The following is a 25,572-nucleotide window of genomic DNA, read 5'->3' on the forward strand; positions in this document are numbered from 1 at the left end:
ACTACCTGTGTACTATGTTGTTTTGTGTATGTTGACAGTATACTTAATGTCAACTTTGTATTTGTATAATGCTTTATCTAAAGACAAGTCCACTCAGTCCACTCACTTGGTTAAGAAATATTTCAGGCTTTACTGGGTTGCAGTTCCAGGGCTGGTTATGATGTCTTCCCAATTGAATGGCACTACAGTAGCCTGTAGGGCTTGTAACATTTGTATTCACAACTGGGTATATGCATGGCTGTTTGCCATCTGCTCACCTCCTAGATTTTTTTTACCAAATTCCATTGCCTTTCTTAGCTATTCCCATCACTAAATTATCTCCCCTTTATCTGTGTTTCCATTCTCCTCTTGAACCACTTTGTTAGTGTCAGGACCATCCCAATTTGTTCCGTGTGCCTGTTTCTGTATATATCATTCTAAAAAACAAGTAATCTCTGTGGTATCCCCAAAGTCTCAAAACAACCCACTAAAGTGTAGTGGGTTCAAAAACAAAACAATGTAAGAAACTTCTCTGTGTGGAAGATTTTCAGTCCATATATTTCTAGTTAATCACTGTATATTAATCAGATCAGACAATAGTAGTAGAAGTAGCGAACTTAAAATCGTCTTAATTCAAAACAAAACAAACCAAAAAATAATAGAAAATATATAATTGTACAGCATTTCTAAGTATTCAAAAGTAATCCAGGCAAGGCAGGCAGTCTGTTTCCAGTTGAAAATCCTTTATTAAGTACACAGACAGGCGATCCAAGTAAAACAAAAATAGAGTAATAATTTCCTCACAGGCTTTCTAAATGTATATATACTTTTTATCAGGCATGGGAGTGGTTTATTGTGCTGTAAAACAAAGTGTTTTTGGTACACATATCAGTGTGACATTCGAACTGGTCCTGCCCTACTTAGTAGCTGTCATAATAATATATAACTCTTTTGTACTTTAAATAAAATTAATAATGATTTGGTACCTCTTATTTAACCAGATTATTAAGTCTGTGATTTTATCCAAGACAATATACTACATGGCTGGAAATATATCAACGTTAGTTCATTTGGCAATCAAAAAATATATATAAATATGTACATATACATTTTTGCATGCAAAAATCAATTTCTATTTTCATAACCTATTGTTAACAAAGATCGCGTTTGTCCTTCTAGACTTCTTCAGGTCTCTGTACAAGAACCCTAAAACAATCTATAAAAATATATAAAATTGTATTAAATTCATTCTCTTACATGCACTTTCATTTCCCACTGAGCCTGGTTCTTATTTATTTTATTTATTTATTTACTGTTTGTTTGCCCAGATAGTCCATTGGGCCACAATGAGCCCGTTTTCAATGGTGTCCTGGGGAGAAAAGCTCCAAAAAATACAAATACATAGTACACATTGCACATATACATTACAGATGATGTCATAGGAATACAAAGTAAATATGATAAGAAAAGGTTAACAATGATAGAATTCATCAGTATAGTTCATTAAACAGCAATAAAAAATACTTTTGTAAAAAAAAAAAAAAAAAAAAAAGCAGCATATGGTAACTGTTAAGTAGTTGGTCAAATAGTTCAATAGAGCTGTGGAACTATAGGAGGCAGTGATGACGTATTAAATTCTAGGAGAGTAGGAGGTGGTATTAGAAGTATTAGGTAGGATGGGAACAGTAGCACTTCTATTATGATGTTAGGTGTGAGTGCAGCAAGGTTTTAAATGAGGAGAGACTGCTGGTGATGCGGATAGGAGATGGTAGAGAATTCCAGAGGTGTGCAAGAGAGAAGCACATTAGGTGATTCCCAGCTGGACGTATGGGTTTGTGCAATTTAATTAGTTTTTGGGAATTAAATCTTAGAAGTTGTTCTAGTTCATGCATTTCAAAGGTAGTAGCTAGGGAGGGACAAAGAGAAAGTTTGTAAATGAGTTTGTGTGCTTGGATGAGTTGGGTATAAGTGAGGAGGTTAGGTAGCTCAAGTAGCTCAAGCCAGTTTAGTTGGTGAAGAGAATTACAGTGGTGAGAAATGACTCTGTGACCTGCTGCAAATTTTGATATCTTGTTATAGCAAGAGGAGAGTTTTGTTTTGAGGGAGGATTGCAAGTTGGTGAGGATAGATGCACCATATAAGAGGGATGGGATAAGATAAGTATTGGCTAGTATGAGCCTGGTGAAAAGAGAGATATAATGATTATGGCAGTAAAGCATACCAAGTTTTTTGCGGGTTTTTTTGATATTTACTTATAAATGTTTGTCAAATTTTAGTTGATCATCTATGAGTACTCCTAGTAGTTTAGTGTCAGAGACTATTTCTAGGGGAGTATTTTTTTGCTGGTGATTATGAATGAGTGTTTATCTAGGGAGGAGGTTTTGGAGGCAGTGAACAACATACATTTAGTTTTGGTTGCATTAAGAGCCAGATGATTGTCTAGCATCCACTGCTCAGTAGAGGAAAAGGCGCTTTGGGTAAGCTTATTTAGAGTGGGGATAGAAGGGGAAGAGCAGATAATGGTAGAATCATTGGCATATTGGATGAGGCTGGAATTTGGAATGGCTTGGTAGAAGTCGCTAATGAATATATTGAATAGTAGGGGGCCTAAAATGGAACTTTGGGGGACACCTGTGGGAGTATTAAGGAAAGGTGAAGTGGCTTTATTCCATTTGACTGCTTGTTGTCTGGTTGTGTGGTAGCTGGAGAATCACTTGGTACAGGAAGGGGATAGGTTTAGTTTGTAGAGTGTATTAAGAAGCAGGCTGTGGGAAATAGTGTCAAATGCCTTGGAGGGGCTGAGGAGAAGGGTGGACACGAAATGGCCAGAATCTGTCCTTCCTTTTCTAGGCAAAGTTAATGAGAAAGTCATCTAACCACAGTTTTGACCCTATCTTATAGTTAGCAAACCATGAATCTTTTTAGCATTTGAGTTTTCACTCTTATCATTGGACTAAAACAGCTCCAATTAAAATAGTAGACATTCTCCTGATGGCTCCTGATCTGCATTTTTATTATGTTTTGTTTTTTGCTTTTATTCTATTTTGGTCCTGCTGTCTGTCTCTGCAGCAGGTACCACTGACCATGGCATTTTCTTCGAACAACTGTGATCTTACTGTGGTGTCTCTCCTATGACTTCGGACCGATTCAAATATTACTGATTGTTTGAGATTAAATTTATCTGTTCAAAAAGAGTTATGTGGGATAATCTGATCCTTCCAGTAGAACAAGGTGGTTTAGGTATACCTAATTTGAAGGGATATTTTAGAGCTATACAGTTAAGGCTCTTGTACACAACACAAGCAGAAGGTTATAATTCAGAGTGGGAAAGGATGATGATGATGAAGCAAGTGGTAAGTTCGAGAAATAGAGAGAGAGGGATGTTGAATGCAGTTTCTTAAGGACAATAACAACCAGACAGAATATTATAGTCAAAGTAGCAGAAACTATTCTAAAAACTAAGCCAATATGAGATTGGAGAAAGGAAATTTTGCCAACAGGGATTACTGCAAACAGTGGTACAGAAAATAGGCAAGAGGGGGGTGGAATTTACTGAAGATACCTGGCAAAGGAACCAAGATATTGAAAGCAAATAACTCAAGCAGGAAGGGTAATACAGTTAGATGAGGCCAAGAATACATTTGGATTGCAAGCTACAGACTGCATTCCCCACTAAGGTTTGATCTCAGAGAGAAGACAAAAGAAAGGGATAGGTGTGTTTTAAGTGAAAGACCTGCTTTGATAGAGTTTTTAGTTGAATCCACAACAGAAGCAGCATTAAAAAAAGGGGTTTCATTTTTTTAACATTTGCTTACAGGGAAAGTCTGACTTGGAAGGAAGCCAATTTTCAGCAGAGGCCTGGGGAGAAATGCTCCAGATGCATGTCTTTGTAAGGTGGGAGGGAACTGGAGTACCAGGAGGAAACCTACACGAACGCAGGGAGGATGCAGACTCCGCACAGAAAGTACCCCAGCCAAGATTCAAACCAGAGAACCTCTTGCTGTGAGGTGAAAACTCCACCGCTGCACCACTGCATCGTACACCAGAGATAACAGGTTGGGATATAAAATACTGCATGATAACTATAAGAACTATAAGAATCAAAATAATTTACAAAAAAACTGGGAAGCAAGATTGGAAAAGCAATTTACAAGAGAATGATGGGAAGATATATGTATGGCGCACTATTATGCAGCCAAGTCCAGAAGGTTTAGGATCTTTGCTTAGGAAAAAAAAATGTATTCATCTGCTTTACAGTATTTGTTTCCTCCTCCTACTCTATTACTTCATCTTGTTTTTTCTGCTACTTGTTCTCTAAAGTGTTCAGTAGCATCTTCTCTGCTGCATTTACTGCTGCTTGTTCTTAGCCTGTTTAAAGTTTAAGTGTTATAAAAAGCCTCTTAATTTTGGTTTAAGCACTGGGACTTTAGGCCTACCCTTTAGCTCTCCCTGGCCTCTCTCCCTCAGATTCTGACAAATATGGATGGACAATTTCCTAAGGTTTGTCCTGCCAGCCTGGTTGATATGGGCATCCTGAGAGAGTGTAGCAACTGCCTCATGTACATGGACCACAATCTACTACTACCACCTAGGAACACAATTTGTGAGAGATGCAGTTACATAAAGAAGCTAGAGTCTGTGCTCTTTCCCTCACAAGCCAGTTTATCTGGCACTGAGAAGGTTGTCAACACAATCACTACACCACAAACACTACCCACAGCTACACAACACACATCCACATATGCAGAGGTTCTCAACAAAAACAAACCCAAACAATGGAGACTTCAGAGCCAAAAACACATGAGAACTCCACAATTCTCCACACCACATACCATGCATATTCCACACACCAGTGTCTCGCAACCACTAAGGCCTAACCATAAGCCCAACATATTAGTCATAGGAGTCTCCATTGTGAGACACACAGATGTGCCTCTCACCGGCTGGATAAGGAGAAAGTCATGATTAGTTGTTTGTCAGGTGCCAGAATCCGCCATATCACACACACACACTCAAGTCTCTCGACAACAGGTACTGTTATGACTCTGTCATAGTCCATGTTGGCATAAACGACTTGAGACGTACCTCCCTGGACTATATGAAGAGAGACATGATTGAGCTCGCTGAATGTGTATCCCAGGCAGGTATGTCCCTAGCCTTAAGCAGCATTTGACCGTCACCCAGAGTGATGTGTCAGTACAAACAGAAAATGATTGACTTTAACAATTGGCTTAGTTTCTGGTGTCATTCCAGGAGGATCCAGTGCCTGACAGCCTGGAAAGATATGATCGACAGACCACAGTGCTTTGCTAGAGAGGGCCTGCATCTGTCTCACTTGGGCTTCAGGCTTCTGGCAAAGGCCCTTGCCTCCCCCATAGAACCATTTTTTGGAAAAGTCATGAGTTTGATACTGCTAACATAAAATTTTAACAAAACGCAAATTAAAGGTCATGCTGGTAAACGCCAGAAGTCTAAACATGAAACTGCACTCATTGCAAGCATTCTTAACCCTAGAAGATGCTGACGTGTGCAGTTACAGAAACCTGGTTCAAAGCTGGGGATTCTGTCATACATTCAGACCCCAAAATGTGGGCAGCAAACCCAAAGGAGGTGGAGTTTCAGTATATATTACAGACACACACACACCTCCAGGCTGGTCAAACAGTATGATGTACAGGAGACACTCCAGGTGCAGTTAACCGTTGACAAAACCCCTATTCAAATTATAGCTAGCTACAGGCTCCCAAATTTGACTCAAGAAGGCCACTCCATCTATCTGGACCTCTTCAAATCTATCAAGATTCAACCCTTTACCCTGATCCTGGGTGACTTTAATTACCCAGCCATATACTGGAAAAAATACTCATGCCCGAATACAAATGCCCAGAGATTCCTCGATTTTATCAATGCAAATGCCTTGGAACAGCTAGTCGATACCCCCACAAGAGATGACAATATCTTGGACTTGGTATTAGCCAGCATGAGTAACCACTGCAGCACCCCTACGGTATTATTCTCCCTGGTAAGATCCGACCATAAAGCGGTCACTTTTGAAGTCACCATCTCCCCTCACCTCCCTCTAGCAAGGGTCAATTAAAAAAAAATTCTTCAAAGCTGATTACAACCTCCTTAGGGAAGGTATAAACAGCTTCACAGCCATCTCTCCCACTGTAGGAACTGGCACCATTGTCCAAATCTACATCAAATAATGCATGGAATCACAAATACCTGACAAGACAAAATCATCCTACGCAAGGAAGAGTAAATCTGTCAGGTGGACATCTGCAATAAATAAACTATATAACAAAAGGAAAAAATTGCTGACCAGGACCAAGAAGATGCAGGTGCCCGATTGGAAGCAACCTCTCAGCCTGAACAAGCAAATAAGAGCACTTGTGAAATCCTCTAAAGCCAACTTTGCGTCCAAATTGGCCACATCAACTAGAGACAATCATAAGGCCTTCTTCACATGTGTCCGCAATCTCAAAGGGAGCACCCAGATCTGTTCAGAACTGGTGGTCATGGACGCCACATACACAAATGCTGTAGATATAGCCAATCTACTGGCTGACAGATTCAGACAAAACTTCTCTCCCCTGTCCCCCCATCATTAAATTAGGACATCCTCAGTACCTGCCCCCCACCCCTTATCTCTAGGGAACAGGTCATCACTGCCCTCTCAAAGGTAAAAAATACAGGCTCCGTGGGACCTCGTAACATCCCAGGTTGCATCCTACATGAACTCGGGCATGAACTTGCAGCAGCATTAGGCACCCTATTCAACCAAAGCCTGAGTACCGGCTTTGTCCCAGCCGAGTGGAGGACAGCCCTGTCATCCCTTTACACAAAGGTGGAGCACTCACCGATCCAGGAAATTGTTCACCCATCAGCCTAACTAGCCTGATCTGCAAGTCCATGGAACAGATTATCATGGGCCTTATTAACAGGGACATTGGCAACTTCCAAACACTCGACCCCACACAGTTTGGCTTTGTCAAGGGGAGGTCATGTCTGTTAAATCTGGTCGACTTCTTTGAGACAGTCACCAAAGCCATGGATGAGGGGAAGATAGCAAACTACCTATCTATATCAAACAAAGCTCCTCATTAGCACTCTTCAAGAAAAATCTTGATGATTGGATGGTAAATAGGAAATTCACCCCGGGGATCACCTCTGTGCCTCTGCTCGATAGGAGCTCAAGAAAATAATTTTCTTGGGTGGTGAAAGCCAGGATACCTTTTTGGCTAGGCTTATATAGGCCCTAGGGCCAATAGACCAGTACCTACTTACCTATGAACACTGACTACCTTGACCTGACCAAAGCCTTCGACACTATTCCCCACTCGGGTGTAGTAGATAAACTCTCTCAACTAGGCATCAATCGATATGTTACCAGATGGGTAGCAAACTGGCTCACTGATAGGACCCACCTAATAAAAATAGTGGAAGCTACCTCAAGCAGTAGACCCGTAACGAGCGGTGTACCCCAGGGATCGGTCTTGGGGCCTCTGTTATTCAGTATATACTTCTCTGAGGTGCAGGCCAAAACCAGTGGGCTATGGCTGACCAAGTTTGCAGATGACTGCAAGCTGGACACATTCATCAATTCCCCAGGTGATGTGGATGTCCTTCAAGAGGGTGTCACCCAAACAAATGACTAGTGCCAGAAACATAGCCTCAAGCTGAATACCAAAAATACCATCATCATCCCCTTTGGGGAGAGTGACGTCCCCTCATATTGTCACATTAATAACAACATCCTAAGTGCACAATCAGTAGTGAGAGATTTGGGCACCCAGGTTGATAACAATCTGACTTTTGACCACCATGTTGCTTCTGTTGTATGGAAAGCTTTCTACATGGCCCACCTCATAAGTAAGAGTATCTCATCCAGGGACAAAGAGGTCATAACATCCCTGTATTCTTCCCTTATAAGCCCAATTATTGAGTACAGTGCCCCCTTCGACATGTACCTTGCAAAGTACATGCAGCAGCTGGAGAGACCACAGAGATTCCTCACCAGGAGAATCCAGGGCCTCAAACATCTACCCTACACAGAGAGGCTAAAAGCCCAGTCCCTCTACTCAGTTTCTTACAGACTCCTCAGAGGTGACCTGTGTCTGGCATAAAAAGTGATCTCAGACCCAGCCTTGATGGGACTGCTGCATATCCGCAAGTCATGCTGCACTCGACCAATCTGTATGTGTGACCTCAACCTGGTCTGTGATATCAGTAGGACTTGTTGGCGGGACAGATTTGTGTCCCAGAGACTTCCCCATCTGTGGAATAGACTCCCACTCCACGTCAAGCAGAGTACCTCATTATCCCTTTTTAAGTGCAACCTGGATAACTGGATGGGAAACAGAAAATACACCCCTGGGATTCCACCCGTGTCCCTGCTGGACAGGGGCTTTTGGTGCTGACTTGTCTAAACATGGGCTAAACTCTTGGCTAGGCTTATAAGGGCTTCAGGGCCACTAGTCTAGTAACCTCCTACGATCTTATAATCCATAGGTATTTTTAAACCCCAAGCAGACTTTGAAGAATTTTTTCTCAGGTAGCTAATAAATGTTGGCAGTGTGATGGCTAAGAAAGAGGTAACTGGGAACATGTTTTGGAAGTGTAATAACAAACTTTAAAAGTACTCTGTCAAACACTGGGTAAGCAAATGGCTGTAAGTAAAGAAATTATTCTTTTGAGCTGGGATACAGGATCTGAATTGCCTTGACATAGTAAAGCCTTATTAAGTTTAATTATGTTAGCTAGCAAAAAAGCAATTGCTAAAAAAATGGAAATCAAAGTCTACACCAACTGTACCTGAGGTACTGAATATTACAAAAGAAACAGAAAAACTGGAAGAGAGATCAGAAAAAAAGGGAAGGAGCAAATTACACAGAAGTAAATTGAAACTGTAGAAACAGTCCATGCATAATAATGTTCAGGAGGAGGACTGAGGTTTAAGGGAAGGCAGGAATTCACCAATTTTCATAATGCTGGACAGATGATAGTATCAAAGAAAATATACATGTATCTTAGATTTAAATGAAAAAAAAAATGTTAAAAAGGTTTGTTTTCTTTACTGTTAATGTATATTTATCTATGTCTTGCATGATAATTTAATAAAGATGTTTAAAATGTTTGCAACTGAAAAAAAATAATCTATTCAGTGTCTAGTTTTGTGGATTACCACAGACTTCAATCTTAAGCCTATTACTTCTCAAGATGTTTATGTTCCAACTGGAAGACTTTAAAACTTCTTCAAAGCTAACTTTGGGCTCCTAAGAGTAGAGGTGGCTAACTTCACGGCACCCATGCAAATGGAGAATAGTTGTATGACCGCCAAATCATACAGCAATGTACTGTACGGACACGTACACAAATACATGGATCTCACCATAGCCAATAGAACCAAGACGGTCTCCTCCAAAAAAAAGAAAACAATCTGGTGGTCCCCTGCCATAAACAAACTCTACAACAGAAGGAGGAAACTGATGCGGAGTAAGGTGAAGTTCCAAGACTGGAAAAATTCCCTTATCAGCCTCAATAAAAAGTTGAGATCCCGCATCAAATCCTCTAAAGCTAGGTATCAAAACAGAATTGCAACAGATAGTAAAGATAACCACAAGGCCTTATATAGATATGTAAAGAACCTCCACGGCAATATCCAGATTTGCTCTGAGCTACTGCAAAATGGTACCTCCTATACCAAGCCAACAAATATTGCCAATATACTGGCCGACAGATTCAATGCCAACTTTACCCTCCCCCCAAAGTACCAATCACAGGGCCAGTAGATTGCAAGTACCCAGTATTACTGCTGCACAGGTTAAAACAGCACTGTCCAAGGCCAAGAATACAACTTCTATGGGACCTGACAATATCCCTGGTTGTGTTCTACATGAACTACAGAGTGAACTGGCACCTCACCTGTGTGCCCTGTTCAATCACAGCCTAACCTCAGGCTTTGTCCCTACCGAATGGCGCACTGCTATAGTCAGCCCTCTCCACAAAGGAGGAGCGACTACAGACCCTGGGAACTATCACCCCATTAGCCTGACAAGTTTGATATACAAAGCAATGGGTAGCATCATCTTGGACCTAATAAACAAGGATATATGGAATCTCCATACTCTGGATCCCACACAGTTTGGTTTTGTGAAGGGTAGATCATGCCTGCTCAACTTGGTTAACTTTTTTGAGTCAGTCACCAGAGCTCTGGATGAGGGCAAGGTGGTTCATACAGTCTACCTTGATCTGGCCAAGGCCTTTGATACCATTTCCCACTCAGGAATCATAGAAAAACTCACTAAGCTAGGCGTCAACCCCTATATCACTAGGTGGGTTGCAAACTGGCTCACAGAAACCACAATGTGAAAGTAGCTGACTCCAAGTCAGACTGCCGACTAGTCACGAGTGGAGTCCCACAGGGATCGGTCCTGGGTCTTCTCCTGTTTGGTATCTATTTCTCAGAAGTCCAGGCCAACACGAAGGGACTCTGGCTGACAAAGTTCTCAGACGATTGCAAGTTGGGAGCCATTATAACTCCCCAAGTGATGTTGACATCCTACAGAAAGGCCTCACTGAGACCAACGACTGGTGTCAGAACCATGGCCTTAAGCTCAATGCCAATTAAAATGTGTCATCATCCCCTTTGGGAAAAACCCAGTTCCCATGAACTACCACATCGATGGTAGTCCACTGAACACAGAAAGCGTTATAGGAGATCTGGGATCACAGGTTGACAGCAACCTCTCTTTTGACCACCACACTGCCACTGTGGTCAGAAATTCCTTCTATGTGGCACATCTCATTACTAAGGGTTTTGCATCCAGGAAGAAAGAGGTCATTGTCTCCCTCTACTCTTCCCTCATTAGGCCAATCATCAAGTACAGTGCCCCATTTGGCACATATCTCACTAGACACCTGCAGCAACTGGAGAGGCCGCAAAAGTACCTCAAAAATTAGGAGCCTAGACTTTAAACACATGTCCTATATGGACAGACTCAAAAAAACTCAAACTATTCTCTGTCTCATATCGTATACTTAAGAGACAATCTCTGCTTGACTTACAAAGCCATGTCTGACCCAGCTCTGTTACAAATGCTACATCTAAAGAAATCCCAATCCCTCCGCACCACACGCCCCAGAGACCTCAACCTTATTACCATAATCAACAGAACATGCTGGAGAGACAGGTTCATAGCCCAGAGACTGCCCATGCTATGGAATAGACTTCCCATACATGTCAAACAGAGCACCTCACTGGCCCTCTTCAAGAGAAATTTTGATGAGTGGATGGGAAATAGAAAATTCACCCCGGGGGTCACTGGCTCTACTCGACAGAGGCACTGGAAACTAAGGTTGGGTGGCACGATGCCAGGGTAATCCTATGGGTTAGTCTTGTAAAGGCTCCAAGGCCATTAGCCTAGTACACACCTACGAACCTTTATATGGAACAATGTTGTGCAATGTACTTTGTCCATTAACTGGTGCTTTTCTCGTTAGGGCTCGACTAAAAATGCATGTATGTACATACGTATATGTGTGTGTGTGTGTGTGTGTGTGTGTATGTGTGTGTACAAATATATATATATGTATATATATATATATTTTATATATATATATATATATATATATATATATATATATATATATATATATACACATATATATATATATATATATATACACACACACACACACACACACACACACACACACATATATAATGCTTATATAGATACACACACACGTTTTTATTCATCTGGTTTTACTGTATTTGAGTTTCCTTCTTGTACTCTATTACTTCATCGTGCCTTTTCTGTTACTTGCTGCTTGTTCTGTAAAGTGTTCAATTGCATCATTTCTGTAGCATTTATTACTACTTGTTTATAGACTGTTTCAGTTGTGTTATTCTATGCATCTTTGTTTTGGTTTCAGCACTTGGGCTTTAGGCCTTCCCCTTAGCTCTCCCTGACCGTTCTCCATCAATTTCTGACAAATATGGATGGACAATCTCCTGCAGTTTCTCCTGCAAGTCTGGCTGATATAGGCATCCTGAAACAGTGTAGCAACAGCCTCATGTACATGGACAACCATCTACTACTACTACTACCTAGGAACACAATTTGTGATAGATGAAATTACATTAGGAACCTAGAGTCTATGCTCTCTCCCTCACATGCCGCTATATCTGGCACTGGAAAAGGTTCTCAACACAATCACTATACCTCAACCACCACCCACACCTACACAACACACCCCCACATATGCGGTGGTCCTCAACAAAAACATACCCAAACAAGGGAGACCGCCAAGGCAAAAACACACACGATCTCCACAACCCTCCACACCACGTATCACGCATAGTCCACACACCTGTGTCTCACAGCTGCTAAGGCTTAACCATAAACCTAACATATTAGACATAGGAGAATCCATTGTGAGACTCACAGATGTGCCTTTCACAAGGATGGATAAGGAGAAAGTCATGGTTAGTCGTCTGTCAGGTTCCAGAATCAGCTGTGTCACATACACACTCATGTCTGTCAACAACAGGTACTGTTATGATTCTGTCATAGCCCATGTTGGCATGAATGACTTGAAACGTACCTCCAGGGGGCTATATGAAAAGAGACATGATTGAGCTCGCTGAATATGTGTCTCAGGCAGGTATGTCCCTGGCCTTAAGCAGCATTCTACCTTCACCCATTAATGTCTCAATACAAACAAAAAATGATTTATTTTAACAATTGGCATAGTTTCTGGTGTCATTCCAGGGGGATCCAGTACCTGACAGCCTGGGAAGATATGATCGACATACCACAATGCTTTGCCAGAGATCTCACTTAGGCTTCAAGCTTCTGGCAAAGGCTCTTGTCTCCCTATATTGCCTTTTTAGGAAAAGTGATGCAGTTAAAACTACCAACCTAACAATTTCAACAAAATGCAAATTAATGGCCATGCTGCTAAATGCTTGGAGTCTAAACATGAAATTGCACTCATTGCAAGCACTCTTAATCCTGGCTGATGCTGACATCTGTGCAGTCACAGAAACCTGGTTCAAAGCTGCAGAGAGCAGCCCAGCCTTACCTGTTACTCACCTTATCATACATTCCACCCCCAAACTGTGGGCAGTAAAGCCAAAGGAAGTGGAGTTTCAATATATATATTAAAGATATACACACCTCCAGGCTGGTCAAACCGTATGACATGTAGGAGATACTCCAGGTGGAGATAACCATCGACAAGACCCCTATTCAAATCATAGCTAGCTACAGGCCCCCAAATCTGACTTAAGATGCCCAATCCACCTATCTGGACCTCTTCGACTCTATCAAGATTCAACCTTTACCCTGATCCTAGGTGACTTTAACTACCCAAACGTAGACTGGAAGAACTACTCGTGCCAGAACACAAATGCCAAGAGAATCTTCGAATTTGTTAAAGCAAACACCTTGGAACAGCTAGTCGATACCCCCCACAAGAGGTGATAATATCTTGGACTTGGTATTAAAAAACATGAGTAACCACTGCAGCATCCCTAGCGTATCATCCTCCCTGGTAAGATCCGACCATAAATCAGTCACTTTCAAAGTCACCATCATCCCCAACCCCCCCCCCCCCCCCCAGGTCAAACAAATGAATTTCTCCAAAGCTGATTTCAGCCTCCTGAGAGATGTTATAAACAGGTCTATATTACTGTGTCGAAAGATGTGTTTGCCGAACACATCTTAATCGACACAGAAATATCAGCCCTTTCAAATCCCGAACAGCTACTTCAGGGAATTTTTTCCCAGGGGAAAAAATTGCTTGGCCATCATTGGGGATTTGCCTTTTCCCCACTGTAATGCCATCTCAGTTGGTATATTTAGTTTGGGGTGGGGAACGGGGAGGGTAAAGCCCCCCACTGTGTAGGGTTTGAAAGTTTTGTTTTTTTTTTGTGTACGGCCAAGCGATTTTTCTCCCCTGGGGAAAAAAGTCGCTGAAGCGGCTGTTCAGAATTTTAACAGGTCAATATTTCCATGTTGTTCAACTGGCACCAATATCCAAAACTCCACCAAAGCATTTATATAGATGCATAGAATCAGGAATATCCAGCAGAACTAAATCATCCTCTGCAAGAAGAGTAAACCTGTCTGGTCGACATCTGCAATAAATAAACTCTATAACAAAAGGAAAAAATTGCTGTCCAAGACCAAGAAAGAAAAGGTGCCCAATTGGAAACAATCTCTCCTTAGCCTGAACACGCAAATAACACCATTAGTTAAATCCTCCAAAGCAAACTCCATGTTCAAATTGGCCACATCTACTATAGACAGTCATAAGGCCTTCTTCGCATTTGTCCGCAATCTCAAAGAAAGCACCCAGACCTGCTCAGAACTTGTGGTCAAGTACACCACATATATAAATGCCGTAGATATAGCAAAATTCATGGCTGGCAGATTCATTGAACACTTCACCCCTCTCTCCCCCCATCATTAAATCAGGACATCCCCAGTACCTGCCTCCTTCCTGTTATATCTACGGAACTGGTCATTGCTGCTCTCACAAAAGCAAAAAATACAGCCTCCATGGGACACAATAACATCCAAGGCTGCATCCTACATGAACTCAGGCAGGAACTTGCTGCACAATTAGGTGCCCCATTGAACCAAAGCCTGAGTACTGGCTTCTTCCCAGCTGAGTGGAGGACAGCCAGTGTCATCCCTCTGCACAAAGGTGGAGCGTCCACCGATCTAGGTAACTATAGACTCACAAGGACATTGAACATATTGTCATGGACCTCATTAACAAGGACATTGGCAACCTCCAAACACTCAATCCCACACAGTATGGCTTCGTCAAGGGGAGGTCATGTCTGTTAAATCTGGTCGACTTCTTTGAGACAGCCACCAAAGCCAAGGAAGATGGGAAGGAGAAGATGGTGCACACTGCCTACCCTGACCTGGCCAAAGCCTTCGACACTATTCCCCACTTGGGCATAATAGATCATCTCTCACAACTATGCATCAATCCATATGTTACCAGATGGGTAGCAAACTGGCTCACTGATAGAATCCACCTAGTCCAAACAGGGGAAGCCACCTCAAGCAGTAGACCCGTAACAAGCAGCATACCCCAGAGTTCAGTCTTGGGGCCCCTATTATTTGGGGTACACTTTTCTGAGGTACAGGCCAAAACTAGTGAGCTGTGGCTGACCAAGTTTGCAGATAACAGCAAGCTGGGCGCTGTCATCAGTTCCCCTCGTGATGTGGACATCCTCCAATAGGGTCTCACCAAAACAAATGACAGATGCCAGAAACATGGATTCAAGCTGAATACCAAAAAAATGCATCATCTTCCCCTTTGGAGAGAGTGATATAAGCAGATATTATCTCATTATTAACAACGTCCTAAGGACATAATCAGTAATGAGGGATTTGGGCACCCAGGTTGATAGCAACCTGACTTCTGACCACCATGTTGCTTTGGTTGTATGGCAGGCTTTCTACATGGCCCACCTCATAAGTAAGGGTATCTCATCCAGGTACAAGGAGGTCATAACATCCATGCATTCTTCTCTTATAAGGCCCATTATTGAGTACAATGCCCCTTTCACCATGTACCTCGCAGAGCACATGCAGCAGCTGGAGAGACCACAGAGGTTCCTCACCAGGAGAAGCCAGGTCCTCAAACATCTACCATACAGAGATAGGCTAAAAGCCCTATCCCTCTACTCAGTTTCATACAGACTCCTCAGAGGTGACCTCTGTCTGGAATACAAGGTGATCTCGGTCTCCGTCTTCAGAGGAATGGTGCATATCCACAAGTCAAGCTCCACTCGAGTAACCCACATGCGTGACGTCAACCTGGTCTGTGACATCAACCAGACTTGTTGGAGGGACAGATTTGTGTCCCAGAGGCTTCCCCCATCTGTGGAATAGACTCCCTGTCTACGTCAAGCAGAGTACCTCATTAGCCCTTTTTAAGCGCAACCTGGATAACTGGATGGGAACCAGAAAATACACCCCTGGGATTCTACCTGTGTTCCAGCTAGACAGGGGCATCAGGTGTTGACTTGTCTAAATATGGGCTAAACTCTTGACTAGGCTTATAAGGGCCTCAGGGTCAATAGCCTAGTTACTACCTATGATCCTATACATGAATCTAGACAAACAGGCCTTGCTAACAAGCCCTTTCTCACACACAAAGCATACAAGTAGTAATCTGGGCTGTTTACTAGTAATCAGAGGTGGGGTACCAATCATCAACAGTCTCCTGAAAACCAACTTAGATGTCTTATGTCAATATGGTATATGTAACAGATCAAAGCTATTAATCTTACACTTAAAGCTAAGGAAAAACTCTATGCAAAGAGTATGTTCTCATTTTTTTAAAATCCCATTTCACATAAATACATTATTTTTCTACTCACACTTTCTTCCATTGAAATTTCACCAGCAGCTCAATAATGGCATGCATCAGCAAAAGGCTATAAACACAAAAACTGCTTCAGTAGTAGGCAATAGCATCCGAAACTGAAACGAAAAAGGCTTCCAGTAGGAAAATGTATCATGTCACATACAAATAGCCATCAACAAACCATGTTTTATGTCTCTCCATGAAAGGCAGCCAAAAACAGATACGTTTTCCAACACCACCCATGTAGGAAGGCATCTACAGCATACTATATCCCTCAGCTCTTATTTATTTATTTATTATTTTTGTATTTGCTGCCACTTGAATCTTCCTTTACACAGAAAAAAAAAAATGGATGTTCCCTTCACTGGCACACCAGCCGATGGCCAGATGCATGACACACAGACCTATCTCTCATACACATGGACACAGTATCTTCCGCATTCACACACACAGACATTCAGCTTTCATGCATGCACTGTTCATTCTCTCAGGCATCGCTAACTCTCTCGCATACACTCACAGGCACAGTCTCATCTACATTCATAAACACACATACATTCTGCTTTCATGCACGCACCATTCATTCTCTCATGCATCGCTGACTCCCTTTCATACACACACGTCTCATACACACAGACACAGTTTCTTCTGCATTCACACACACACACATCTGCATTCACACACACAGACATTCTGCTTTCACACACGCACCGGTCATGCTCTCATGCATTGCTTTGTCTTTCTCATACACACAGACACAGTCTCTTCTGCATTCACACACACAAATATTCTGCTTTCACACACGTACTGTTCCCACTGTCAGGCATCTCTCTCATACAGTCACAGACACATTCTCATCTACATTCACAAACACACAAATTCTGCTTTCATGTACGCACCAATCATTGTCTCATGCATTGCTCAGTCTCACTCATACACACAGACATTCAGCTTTCATGCACGCACTGTTCTCTTTCAGGCATTGCTAACTCTCTCTCATACACTCACAGGTACAGTCTCATCTGCTTTCACAAACACACATACTTTCTGCTTTCGTGCATGCACCGTTCATTCTCTCATGCATCGGAAACTCTCTGTCATGACACATGCATCTCATACACACACAGTCTCTTCTGCATTCACACACACAGACATTCTGCTTTCATGCATGCATTCACTAACACACACGCGATCAGAATGATAAGCCCACTCATACACATACACACACACCAAAGCACGGCATACCTCTAAACTGAACAGGTTTTCGAGGAATCTCCTCATTTATGTGTTAAATTTTAGGTTTTCTGGCAACTTAGTGGTAAAGCATTAAATGCTGAATTAAGAAAATGGCAGCAGACATTTGACATTTACACTCCGTAACCTTCAGAAAATCTGTGCTAATGCAAAATCTGTTATTCTGTCAACTTTCTAAGTTTGTAAGTGCAATATTTAAAAACTGTCCCTATTTCTAACCAGAGTTACTGCTCTAACAGTTGAAAAAATCAGCTACAACGGGAGAACACAACCAATAAAATTTTATTTAATTTAACTGCACATAGGTGGTATAAGTCGAGGCATAGATTTTTATGCAGTAAAACTTTATGCAATTAACTTACTGCAACAATTCGTGCATGTGTTGATAGTTTTCAAGCACTTCAGCAGCACTATTACTGTTGGAAATACTTGATCCCTTAATGTTTTCAGTCTTGAAGGAAACAGTGGTAGTAACACAGTTCCACAACAACGTATGCAGTAATTTATAAAAGTCTTTTGGCTTTTTCCGGTTAGGAGTCGCCACAGTGGAACTCCGGTCCGCTAATGATTGGCAGTGGATTTTATGGTGCCGAGTTGCCAGCCCGATACCCAGCCTTCAAAGAAAGCACACCCATTCACGCATGCACCTACCTGCATGTCTTTAAATGTCATACGACCGCAAGGAGGACATGCAGACTCCATACAGAAGGCGCTCCAGCCGAGAATCGAATGGGAGAACCTCTTGCTGTGAGGTGACAGTGCTAACCGCTGCACCACCGCGGCCCCTGTATGCAGTAATTTATTGCAGCTGTTAACCGGGCCACCCTTGATAATGTCTGTGTCACAGTGTGGGCGGAACATTAGGAGAGGCAACTACTGATTAGACTGTGTCGAACGTATGTCACGAAGGTGGAGACAAAGTCCACCTGAAAGGATGTGATATGAAAGAACGGGGGATGGGCCTCACTGCCCTATGCTAAGGAAGGTGAGAAATGTAAAACTGAAAAACCTTTTAGAGCATTCCTATAACAGCAGGAGGCTTGGCTAATTTTACAAGGATAAAGGAGTACTTGCATTTAAGTTAACATGTGTTGGAGCCTGGAGTTTTCCTTTAAGAGGTCAAGAGGTAAGTACGCAAGTCTCTTAACATCTGCTGCTGCTGCCACTGCTCGATCGCTTTCATTCACACTCACACTTTGCTTTCATGCACACAGGCGTGCATAAACTAACACACAGACTGAAACATAAAGGCACTCACTTTTTTCTGTTTCATTTGGTTTTTGCACTCAACATCAAAATCACTGCTTAGCAAGTGTAAAATAACGTCTCGATCGATCTTGCTCTCATTCACACATAGATATAAACACACACACTTTTGTTTAATTTTCTTTTTTTATACATATTTTTTACACTCGCTTAATAGCAAAGGTGTTGCTTAGCAAGTGTGAAATAATGGCGAATGTTAGTTTATTTTCAGTCTGAGCTACACGGCAGCTTTATATGCTGCCTTGAAGTGATAGACTTGTTTTTCAGCAGGCATTACCTGTAGATTAACACCGTGCTGGAGAATGTTTATTCTCCAGTCAGAATGCCGATCTACAACGTCACCCATTCTCTAAAGTAACATTGTAATTTGATGTTTACTTATATTTTCATGGCACTATCATTCTCGTATAGGATTTTATTTTGGTATGCTCATTTTTTAATGAATTACTACTTTTGCACAGAGTATTTGCAAAAGAAAAATAGTGTTTTATTGTCTAGCAGTTAGCAAAGAGGATTAATGCTATGAGTTGTTAATGAGCTGCTTCCTGAGGTTCAGGGTTTGATTTTCTCGGCCTCCATTTTACTACTCTAAGTCATGTAAGCAGGCAGTGCTCCTGGTTCTTACTGAAAAGGGACACCTGTATGTATATGGTTTATCTGGTTAACAAATAAATAAAATTGTAAGATGCTTTGGCAGAAAGAAGCAGACTGGCTTATTCAGAATTCTTCAGTAAAGCCACAGTATTTATGTGTGTTTGAAGTCAAGTTTTTCTTTTTTTTTTTTCTGGATCCTTCACCTTGTTCTTTATTGTTCCTTATATTTAATCATCTAGACGTCATACAACTCTGCTTTCATCCTCATTTTTGGTTGTTGAGGTCACTGACGTGCTATGGAGTTTCGACAATGCTTCTGGAATTTTCAAAGCTCACTTAAATTTTTTGGCAATAGCTGCAATCACTTGATGTTGGTGTCTTTGGTTTTTAGAATTAGTGTTTTTATGATCTCATGGTTCTTTCTGCACGCGAATGAAGCTCATTTTGGATTTTTTCTTTTTTCAAGACTGTTCATACTTGAGATTTCCTGTGCTGTTGTATAATTTCAGATATTGTATATGGTGTACTATAACAAAATTCAGCTTCAGGAAAAAAGAGAAAATGAAATTATTTAATATAATAAAATAGAATTATAAACAATGCCTCTAGTACCAGTGCAACAAATTAAAATAAAAAAACAAGAGCACTGCAAAATAAAACAAACGGTGAACGCCACTAGAAATCCTATATAGATTTATTGTCAAGGTTAAGCGCTTTCGGCCAAAAGACAATAGCCTTCTTCAGAACAAACAAATCCCACACATACCATTGTTAAATATTCCACTCCAATGTAACCCAACCAATCAAAAGTCTACTTCAGTTAAAAGCAATATTAACATAAAAACATTGATCTGAAAACATTAAGAAAAAAAGAATTGAATACAAAAGGGCAAAAAAAATTAAAGAAATGTTAGAAGGGAATCATCATGTGGGCACAACAACAGAAAGGGGCACCTTTATATGTATGAACTGTAATTTTTGTAGGTACATCGCAGTAGGTCCCTTTTTTGAAGTGAGCACACACAGTAGGATTTGGGAGGTTCCAGGGGTATTTACATGTAGTTCCACCTATGTAGTGTATTTAGCGAAGTGCTCTGCCTGTACTTCTTTTTATGTTGGCAAGACCAACAGGCAGTTCAGGAAGAGAATTTATGAGCACTCTTATGCCATGAGAAAGAAGAATTTGGACAATGCATTGTACAAGCACACCCTGGTTTGCACTGGTTGCAGAAAATTTCAGATGTTAAGTTGTCTATCTTGCCTTTGTTCTTGCTGGTTGGGATCGGAGCCGAGAATCGGCTCCGACTCGGCCATCTTCTATAGCTCAAGAGCTGTTTACTGGCTCGAGGCTACCCTTATCCCATGATGCCTAGTGCTAGCTACCCAGATCTCGTTTGTCGCTTTAGCTGCGAGGTGTTGTTTTTCTGGCTCAGGCTCTTATAAAGTTTCTTTATAGAACTTTTTTTCTAGAAATAGTCTTTTTCCTAGGGGTTTTTGTTAGTTTTTAGTCTTATATTTGTTGTGTTAGCTAAGTGTGTATTTGTAGCTTCCTTCCCTTCCCTTTAGAACTCGTTTAATTTAGAGAGTTTTCCCCCTCCCCCACTCCTTATTCCTTTCCTGTCAGGTTAGCCATTTAAGTTAGAGGCTTTCCTTCTACCTTCTTTATAGGCTAGCCATTTGAGTTAGAGGCTTTCCTATCAAAAAAAAAAAACTTTAGCTTTAGTCTGTAGTGTACTGTGTTTTTTTTTCTGTAGACTGTATTTTGATTGGTTAGCTATTGTTTTATTTTTTGTTACAGAATGTCCAAAGAATCCAAGGTGTCTGGGTTCAAGAAGTGTGACTCATGCTGTCAGAAAATGTCTCTGACAGATGGGCACACTTCTTGCGTCTATTGTTTAGGTGCTGTGCACCTGCAGGACTCTTGTTCTATCTGCCATGCATTTAGTCCAAGAGTTCTGCAGGAGCGTAAGAATAAGCTTATTCTTAGGGGCCTTATAAAGCCCCAGGATTCACTGGCCAAGACTCAGCCTATGAAATCCCCTAAATCTACCAAATCGTCAGCTCCAAGTTCGGAGCCATCTTTGGTTCAGACTCTACCTGCTACTTCGGTTCCGGCTGGAACCGATAAGACTATCTCCCCGTCGGCTCCATCAGAAACTTCGTAGCCTTCGCGGAGCCACAAGAGGCTGAGGTCCCCTTCTCTGGAATCGATACATTTGGCTCCTCGGTCTCCCCTGCTGCAAAGCGAGCGCAATCACAGATCTTCTCACTCCTCTTGATCCTCTAGGCTCTCAGATCACAACGTGGAGAGAGTGGTCAGTAGGTTGCTAAAGTCAGAGGCACTTGCCAAGATGTTGTCCAGCCCCCCTCAACAGGTGTCGGTTCCGTCCATTTCTATCGATGTTCCTCCTCCAACTCCATTGAGCTTGGAGCCGGAGTTCGTTGGGGTTCGAGTAGTGGAACTGTCGACTCCGATAACTTTATCTCCTTCGGTTCCGTCGTTGGCTCCGACTCCCTCGATGGTGACGTCCGTCAAAGGATCTTGGCGCTGGGGCTCCCTCATCGGCTCAGACGGGGCGAGTGGTATCAGACCCTTGTCCGACCCCATTCTCCCTCTCGGAGCTTCGGTCAGGTGAACTCTGCTCCTACATCGGCCTCAGAGCCGTCTCCCTCGGTGCGGAGAAAGATTCCGATTTCCTTGGAACTGGAGCATTCTCTGCATTGTGGCAGGGACGCCTTCGATGTCATGAGGAGTGTGCTGGCCGCTGAGTCAGCTCCACTATCGGCCCCATCGGCTCTGTCCCCTGTAGTGCCTGTGCCAACCTCTGCTCCTCCTTCAGACCCCAAGTGTGGGAACTGGTGCTCCAGGGCACCCCATTGGGTGTTTCCTCTTCTTCCGCGGCCTCCCCTGATCATTCAGAGGAGCCCCCTCATAAGAAGAAGTGCAAGAGGAAGCACATTGACTCCCCTGAGTCTGTCACTTCTGATACAGACTTAGATGATTCGGAAGGGTCCCCGAGATCCCCCTCTGAAGATGTTTCCTTTTCAGATATCCTTGAAATGCTTAAGCAGAGGGGGAACTGGAATCCCCTAGCCCCTACCGAGGATGAGTCTGTATTCCTGGATGCATTTGGTTCCCAACCTTCCACCTCCGGGGTTTTCCGCCTTTCGATCCACTTATGTCTGTGGTGGCTCGAAAGGCTTGGTCAGCCCCTGATACAGTGAAACCAACTCCGAGGAGACCTGGCAAGCTCATCACAGCACCCCATGATAAGCAGTTCCTTACCAAAGGTGTTCCTGTTGATGCCATGGTGGTAGCAGCAGCCATCAAAAAAGAGTTAGCGGAAACCTCTTTGTCTGTCCATCCTCCTAACAAGGGGTCTAGGACCATGGACAGATACGGGAAGCGAATGTTTGCTTCAGCGACCTTTTCTATGAGGTCACTGAACTACTTATGCCATTTTACCCGGCTTCAGAGGGATCTCGTAAAGAGCTCGGAGATACCCTTCAAGATCCATCAGCTGAGGGGGCTCAAGCTAAAGTGGCTTCCCAGCTGGCAACCCTTAATTCTGTAGTCAACTCCTCCATGAGGCTCATTTCCTATGCAGCCGATGGTGCGAGTAGAGCTGCAGGTAAAGGCGTGGCCCTTAGGAGACATGCATGGATGCGGCTGTGTAACTTTGTGGAACCCTTTAGAGCATCATTTACCAACACCCCCTTTGATGGTTCCTTTCTTTTTGGACCGCAGGTGAAAGCCATTTTGACTAGGTGTGAGCAAGAAGGCAAGACTCTCTCTGCTGTGGGAGTCTGTTTTTCCGCTCCTTCCAGACCATACCCCAAGGGTCAGATTAGTGGTAAAATGTGGTTCTGAAAATCCCAGGGAGCCTCGCCTGACACACGTAGCGATTTTTCCTCCAGGGGTAGAGGGGGAAACAACAATAGACGCCGCCCTCGTGGCAGAGGGGGTCCGCAGAACCAGGGCAACAGGGAATCCTTCTCTGAGAAGCCCTTTCAGCATCCCTGAAGGGTTGCCCGGCTGCCCGCCTCTGGAGGCAGTCGGAGGAAGACTTTCACTGTACCCAAAAGCCTGGCAAAATTTAACGCAAGACAAATGGGTACGGTCAGTTATATCCGGAGGTTACAAAATTCCCTTCTCTCAACCTCCCTTACCGTCGAGCAAATCCCTTCCAGATGTTCCACTCAATCTGAGGGACCAAGCAGTCATAGAAGTTTCAAGACTGCTAGAAAAAAAAGAGTCATCCAGGAAGTCCCAGCAGACCAACATGGATCTGGAACTTACTCAAGGTTCTTTTTGGTACCAAAAAAGACAGGGGACTGGAGACCGATTCTGGATCTGAGCAGACTAAACAAATCTGTTCAAAGAACAAAGTTTCGGATGGTCACTCTACAGTCCATTCTACCCTTTCTGGGTCAGGACAATTGGATGTGCTCCATAGTTCTTCAGGATGCTTATTACCACATCAAAATGGACAGGCGTTCCAGGAGATTCCTTCGCTTCCAACTGGGAGCCAGTCATTACCAGTTCAGAGCTCTGCCCTTTGGTCTCACCACAGCGCCCAGGATGTTCACCAAATGTATGGCAGTGGTCACGGCTCACCTGAGATGTTGAGGATTCCAGGTGTTTCCATATCTAGATGACTGGCTCCTCACTGCTACTACCAGACATCAACTTCTGCAAGCCAGGGACTACATTATCACAATCTACTCCCAGCTAGGCATTACAATAAACTTCGAAAAATTTGCCTTATTGCCCTGCCAATCTATCACCTATATAGGAGCAGACTTAGACACAAGGAACATGTCCGCAAGGCTACCTCCAGAAAGGGTGTCTACAGTTCGCCAGCAAGTACAAATTCTGATGCAGAGCAAACTGAAAATAAATAAATAAAAGGATCCAAGTCAGGTTCGTCCTTCAAACTCTGGGTTCCATGGCAGTGGCAATTCTTCTAATCCCACTGGCCTGCTTTCACATGAGGATCCTTCAGTGGCTTCTGTTCACACAGTGTTCTTTCCAACAGCTGCCCATGTCTCACATGATCATGATTACAGAAGCATGCAAAAGGCACCTTTCCTGGTGGATGGTCTCCCCACTAGTGACTCAGGGCAGACCCTTCATTCAGCCCCCTCCGATTGCCACGGTGACCACAGATGCCTCCCTGATAGGGTGGGGGGGGGCATTAACAGGGCAGGACAGTCCAAGGCACTTGGCAGCCTCACGGGTACCACCTGCATATAAACATCCTAGAAATGAGAGCCGTGCTCCTAGTGTTGCAAGCTGTTCAAGACTCTCTCCCTTCTGGGACCATTGCAATTTAAACGGACAACATGTCAGTGATCTGGTACATCAACAAGCAGGGCGGAACCAGGTCCTACCCCCTATGTCGAGAAGCACTCAGACTCTGGCAGTGGGCGATTTCCTCCCCACGATTTCTGATTGCGGCTCACATCCCTGGGAGGTCCAACGTCATAGCGACAGGCTCAGCAGAGCTATTCTCATGCCTCACGAGTGGTCTCTGAATCAGGTAGTTGCAGATCTGATCTTCTGCAAATGGGGACAGCCTTGCTGCAGTTTTTTTGCCACCCTCTTCAACAGCAAATGCAGCAACTACTTTTCCCTTCTTCCGCTTCCAGGTCACACACCCAGAGACGCTGTAGTCCAAGATTGGCCTCAGGGACTTCTTTATGCCTTCCCTCCGTTTCCACTGATACCGAAACTCATACAGAAAGCAATACTGTTGGGTTGCAAAATTATCCTCATTGCCCCCTACTAACCTCGACAGATATGGTTTCCGTTCCTGCACCATTACCTTCTCGATCAGCCCTGGACTCTGGATCCGATTCCAGACCTACTGATTCATCACTCAGGCAGGCTGCATCAATCCCTCCAAACACTCCAGCTCACAGCTTGGTTGCTCCACTTCCAACTTTAGCCAGGCTTTCCAGCTTTTCCCCGGCCGTGCGTGAGATTATTGTCTCCTCTCACAAGTCCACAACTAGAAAGACTTATGCCAGCAAATGGAAATGTTTTTCTTGTTGGGCATAGGCTAGGAACGT

General features: G+C 43.0%; 1 protein-coding gene across 1 annotated transcript in view; it reads left to right on the plus strand.

The window, feature by feature from the left end:
* Positions 1–25,572, plus strand: part of LOC122811285 (glutamine--fructose-6-phosphate aminotransferase [isomerizing] 1) — a 1,619,377-nt gene that overhangs the window by 365,083 nt on the left and 1,228,722 nt on the right. The gene's annotated exons all lie outside the window — the stretch shown is intronic.

The sequence above is a fragment of the Protopterus annectens genome, chromosome 9.part0, assembly GCF_019279795.1.
Source record: "Protopterus annectens isolate FY-2018-M chromosome 9.part0, PAN1.0, whole genome shotgun sequence".
Classification (NCBI taxonomy): Eukaryota; Metazoa; Chordata; order Ceratodontiformes; family Protopteridae; genus Protopterus; species Protopterus annectens.